General features: G+C 47.5%; 1 protein-coding gene across 5 annotated transcripts in view; it reads right to left on the minus strand.

Moving 5' to 3' along the window:
- Positions 1 to 5,012, minus strand: part of PKIA (cAMP-dependent protein kinase inhibitor alpha) — a 45,267-nt gene extending 40,255 nt beyond the window's left edge. The window contains exon 1 of one of the 5 annotated variants that reach the window (XM_064507373.1): positions 4,918 to 5,012. The gene's annotated coding sequence lies outside the window, so the exon portion shown is untranslated. Of the gene's footprint in view, positions 1 to 3,500; positions 3,522 to 4,278; positions 4,562 to 4,917 lie in introns of those variants that run through there. The other 4 variants (XM_026109395.2, XM_026109399.2, XM_026109394.2 and 1 more) reach the window with 4 other exon arrangements.
- Positions 5,013 to 6,000: the final 988 nt, after the last annotated feature.

Raw genomic sequence — 6,000 nt, forward strand, 5'->3', positions numbered from 1 at the left:
CTAGAACAAAGAGGTGGCACAAATAAGCAATCAAAATAAGAGAAGCAAAGATCATATGTTAGAGTTGGACCTATTTGCCTATGCTGCTGATGAACCACTGGGACATTAGTGCAGAAATGGATGCACAGCTGTGCAAAGACCAGCTGGTTGCTTTGAAGCACTCCTGAAACAGCGCAGGTTAAATTATCCATGAATGCTGTAAAGCCAAAGAAAAGTAACATAGTCAATTTTTAAATTCATTTTAATAAAAGTAAGAAAAATAAATTCTGATATAAGGACCTACACCCTGGGTGACATGAAACTTCTTCCTCTGCAGTTACTCCACGCAGTTTGGATAAAACAAGCTTTACACTTGGTTTACCCAGTGAAGTGGGACAGGGATGCCCTGGAATCATTTTACCACCATAAAAATACAGTCACCTCAGAAATGCAGTGTATTTTCAGCATGTTATAGAGAACAAAAAACACTATCATATTTTATTGATTCAACTGTAAGAACTAAGGGATAAAAAATGAAATTATTTGATCTGGCATTTGGTTGGGACATTTGTACCCATTCTCCTGAGATTCCACTTTATCTTATCTTTCCCAGTATGTTCATATGTAAAGACAAGGATATATATTGGAAACATACAGTTCTTATACAGAAAGATCACCTTTCATTATGTCATTTTGTAAGAGTATACAACAGGGAGACCTTCCCAAAATTAGTGTCTCATTGCATCATGAAATTAATAAAATTAAGCTGATCGCTGCTTAATCTACAATTGAAATATATTGCTGTCATTGCTGTCTTCTATAAGGGAAAGACTTAAATCAACTTGCTTTCTCAAGAAGCATACACGAAGACTATATTAATTTCCCCATACTTCAGATATTAAATTCAGGCCCTCAGTATCCGAGTTGTGAAGTGCTGACTTATTTGACTAGGTCTATATGCAAAGACATTCAATGCCTGTCTTGTTCCCACCACTGATGTATTATCAATGGATAAAACTCCTCCTCTTAGTTCTGCTCTCTTAGTTAATAATAGTTATCTTTGTAGTTGACTGATCACTCACATTAAGATCTTCTATTGAAAATAATTAAAGATTCCAACAGGAAATGCACATACACAGCAAGAGAAGAAATTTAAGTTGATACGTGGCATTTAATTCTCAGATGAAAGTCTTCTCTCTCTTGTTTAGAAATATGAGCGACAGCTTTCCAAATGTATGCCCTTTAATATAAGTTTCTTTTGTGAAGAAAAGATGATTCCACTCATGTTAAAATACTCTTGACTGTTTGCACATGCTAAAGTACATAGTCCTAGATGAAATGCATACATCCGGATATACTCCTTTTAATTCCTGACCACTCAGATCTAGCTCAAGACTTCTTTTATATCTTAAACTCTGAGGTGAATTCATAATCTGGGGAAAATAATCCAGCTCAAAACCTAATAACAACATAACTGAAAAATTATATGCTTGCTCTGGGATGTGGTTACTTCATGGTTACTTAGTTCAAATAGCACTTAGAGACATGAGCTTTAAACACTCTTATAAAAAAAAAAAAGAATATATAGATAACTGAATTGTTTCATTTCAGCCCTTGGAAAGGACCACAAGTGAAATCAAACCTCTGCCGCTTCAAGTGAGGTTCAAGGTTGTTGGGGTTTTTCAGTTTGGTCTCCTAAGAAAACAAGCCTTATGCAAACCTGTCCATCTGTCCCCCACTCATAAATTTGGTCAAATGAACCTGCTGTTTCAAAGGCTGACTGTGGCCCAGAAATCTCAAAGATAATTAAGCCCTTACAAATTTGCAGAACTAACCCAGATGAAGAGATCCAAAATAGCAGACCCTCTGAGGAAAAAGCAGCTAGATCTCAGCTGCTACCCAGTCTATCTGGCATCAGCCAGCTGGTCAACTAGGCTGTTCTTCCAGTCAGCAAGGCTGTTGCCCCAGATTACCCACAACAAAGATTTTTTTGTTCCTTACTTGGCAGAGATGTGAGAAAGAGTGGTTCTGGAAAATAAGTTTATAGGAAGTGGATTTTTATCAGTTACACTGCTCAAAACTAAATTCAAGATGATAATTATATATATACTTTCCTATGGACACACAGGCATGTGCACTTTTGCATTTTACATGATTATACCACCTGCATTTGAAGTACACAAAAGATACAAACAAAAGTAATTCAAGTTTTTGGTACTAAACCAGCCAGATGTACGTATATGACAATGCATGGCTCTTGATCAGCTATTCTTTCAATCCTGCCACCACCATTGTTTAAAAAAAAAAAAAAAAAAAAAAGTTAAACAATCTTTTAAAACATTATTTAGATTTCCTAGGAAGCACAAACAGCTACATTTACTGTGCTAACGTTGAGTCAATATTAATGAGTACTCATACTACTCTACATTTACAACAACAAAATAAGAGAATATTTCAATATGCTCTCTTCAGCAAAGAAACAGATTCTAATTTATAGAATGGATGGACTAATATGAAACGTGTCTGAGCTCATCTACAGGGTTTCTTTTTCCAGCCAGGGGCAATTGGAGGAGAAATCAACAAATGACTACAACATTGCAACAACCCAGACAGACAGCCATGCTCTTTACTAGCCTGAAAAAGGGGGAAGAAAAAAAAAACCAACCCAAACCCCAAAGCCTAGCAGAAATGTCACAACTCGGACTCCTAAGTGTTTTACAAGAACAAAGTAAGTGTAGAAAGCAAGAGCTACTTTTCATAGAAAGAGATGCTACTTTTTCTGGCTTGAAACACATATATAGGACATGCCACAGAGTGCTTAAAAGGGATAAACATATAGCGGTTCATACTTAACTTGCTTTTTCAGAGCAAAGATTTATCTGTTGAACTGATTTCTGACATCGCAATTCACCAGTTTTAGCTTTGCGAAGCCTCAATCGTCTTTTATACACATTTCTAGTCCTATCATTTACCTCCTGCTTAGCCAGCAATAGGACTGAGGCAAAGGCACATATTTAAACATCTTTCCAGAAATAATGACAGCAGTCCAAGCAACCTCCTGTTACCTCCATAAGCACTACTTTTATCACTCTAGCATCATGGCCAGTGGCCAGTCAACCTTCAACCACCTGTAGCCAAAACTAGGATTCCACAACTGTGTCAGCCACTCTCTATAGGATCCCCCCAGATTTGAACATTTGAACATACAGTAAACTTTCAGCTTCTATTATCCTGCTTCCTTTCTTCATTAACAATAGATTAATACCCTATCCTTTTCTTCCCAGAGGCACTATTACTATTTTCTCTTCCAAACCACACAACATAGAGCAGTTAACTGTTAGTACATGTAGATAACATGCATTCTAATGATCTGCCTGTGCATGCCAATCCCAGTCTCTTATATTAACATGCCTCCACTGGAACATAGTGCTTTTTAGCAGAACAAAGTGGGGGGCGCGTGGGAGAGGAAAAGAACCAGGAAATTTTTTTCTCCCTTTGCTCAGTCCTGAAAGACTACTCACGCAATGGTAAGCCCGGTGTATGTACCACAGACAAGGCGCAGTATCAGTGGCCAAGCTGCAATGCTACATACACCCTTGCTTTTTCACTTTGAAGCCAGTATGATGGAGCAGCAACTCACTAATTCTTCCATTTAACAAATGCAGGCATTTTGATTCTGCTGCTGTTCTGTGTCCCAAGCATTACCATACAAGACAGAAAGGGAAAAAGGAGCAGAACACAACTGGAAGCCTCCAAAGGATCAACAGACTCCATTTTGGTATGAGATCTGGCTCTCCAACTTCTTCTGTGCTCCTTCCAGCTTCCTTCGAAGCGACTTCCAAATCCAGGAGGGCAAATGAGAAGATGACACCTCTCCCATTCGGCGCTGCTCCCAGCACCCCGCCGCTCCGTCCCTCCAGCAGCGCGCAGCAGCCGCCCGCAGCCGCGCGCTCCGCACCTGTCGCGGCGCCCCGCGCTCCTGCCCGCCCCGGGACCCGGCCCGCGCTACGCCGCGCTCAAAATGCCCCCTCCGCGCCGGCGGATCCCTCCTGACGGGGGCAAAGCAAACGGCCCCGGGTGCCGGCAGAGGGCTGGCACGAAGCTACTGCGCATCCCGGCAACGGAGCCCAGAACGCAATACAATAAAACGGTGTTCCCTTGATGTTGGAGGGCAGCCGCAGCCCCCTCCCGCCCAGTGCGCCAGGCGCGCACGCAGCACGGCGCCGCTGCCCCGGCCTTCCCACCGCCGCTCCCCGCGGCGAGCCGGGGCCGGCCGCCCCCGCGCAGCCGCCTGCTCACCTTCCCAGCGACCGGCTCAGCGCATCTTCCACCCTGCCTCCCGCAGCGGCTGCTTGTGGGGGCCCGCAGCCCTGGGCTTGGCGGGGCGGAGCGGGACGCAGTGCCCGGCGCTGCCTGCCTGCCCGCCCCTCCCTCGCTCGCTCCCTCCCTCCCTCCTTCCCTCCTTCAGGCGGCGACAGCTCCCGCTGTCACTTCACTCCCACATCCCGCCGCCGGCGGCAGCTGCTGCTCCTAAATTCATGGCGCTCCGGCGGCATGAAGTCATCCTCCCCGCCCCCTCGCCGGGTCGCCGCTCCCGCCGCGGCGGGGGAGACGGGCCCCCTCCGCCCTGCTGCCCGCGCCCCGCGGAGCCTTGCCCTCCTCCGCCGCAGGGGCGGCCGCCCCCGCAGCCCTACAAGCGCCCCGCTGCCCGGGGGGCGGCGGCGGCGCGGCGCTGGTCCGCGGCGGCGCGGCCGGCAGTCGGGGTCCCACCCCAGGCACGGCGGCCGGATGGGCCGCTCCGCCCCGTTGCCCTCTCGGGGCTCCCCCGCGCGGCGGTGGGGCGCTCCCGCCCGCCAGCGCGCGGCCCGCTCCAACGGCCGCCCCAACCGCCGCCCGCAGCGGCACCGCGTCCTCGCCCCCTGCCCAAGCCGGCCGTACCGGGCAAGCGGCGGGCGCCGGGGCAGTCAAGGGCCTGCAGTGCAGCGCGGCAAGGCCGGAGCCGAGGGAGAGCCTCCTTCAGGGCAGCGCGCGCGTGTGGAGCCGCTGTAATCCCTCGTGCTTGTGTGTGGGCGCGCGGCTCCCGCCCGCCCGCAGGATTCACAAGCGCCTCGCAGCCCGTGCCCCGAAAATGCAGCTGTCTCCAGGGTGGGGGGGAGCTGCTCTGCCAGCAGCTTTTGCTCGGTGCCAGGGAGCTGGAGCAGAGGAAAGGCCCTGCATTCAAGGTCACCAGGACAAACCTCTTCCTTCACAAGGGTGTCCTGACATTTGTGAGGTCCACGAGTAGGCAGCATGTGTGTATTTGTTATTTATAGAGTGCTGTGCACGTACTGGGCAACTGACAGGCTCCTAAAGAAGGCTGGGTTCCTGTCACAGTTTACAATCCCAGGAACGGACCCCATATACTGGGCACGCACAGATATGTTGCTGCATAAATAGCAGCAGGCAGTCCGGTTCAGATATGCGTGTGACCAGATCATCTTAGTCCGAGAGCTTTTCATATTTCACAAGCAAGGCAAGCTGTGTCTGGTCAGGAAAAATCCTGATGGGAGAGCTCCCAGGAAAACACAAACACAGTAAGCACAGATGTTGGCGAGGCACTATGCCCGTGCTACAGAGTGGGTAGCCAAGCAGTGCCCTGGAAAGGTTTTGGAAAAGACCTGGGTTGGAAACATTGTCATTTTCTATGGTGGTTAAGTCTGAAAGAAAAGTAGAGCTCTTAAGAGTTGCTTCAGCAGGTTGGCTCTCGTGGCAGAAGGAAGCAGAAAAGAGGAAAGGAAGCTCATTAAGATAAGGACCTTTATCTCTCAGAAACATAAAAACTTGGATCCTGAATTCCCTTTTGGAAATCCCATGTATTTATTTTTATAGTGATTATGATACGGCTTTTAACTGTGCTAATATCTTTGATTTGATTGTCCATTCCTGTGCAGTCCCACAGTTGCACTAGTTTTAGGCTGTTCCTGAATCCCTGCTCCAAAACTATTATATTGATTGGCACTGCAGATCTGAATATGCAGAACT

The sequence above is a fragment of the Dromaius novaehollandiae genome, chromosome 2 (assembly GCF_036370855.1).
Source record: "Dromaius novaehollandiae isolate bDroNov1 chromosome 2, bDroNov1.hap1, whole genome shotgun sequence".
Lineage (NCBI taxonomy): Eukaryota > Metazoa > Chordata > Aves > Casuariiformes > Dromaiidae > Dromaius > Dromaius novaehollandiae.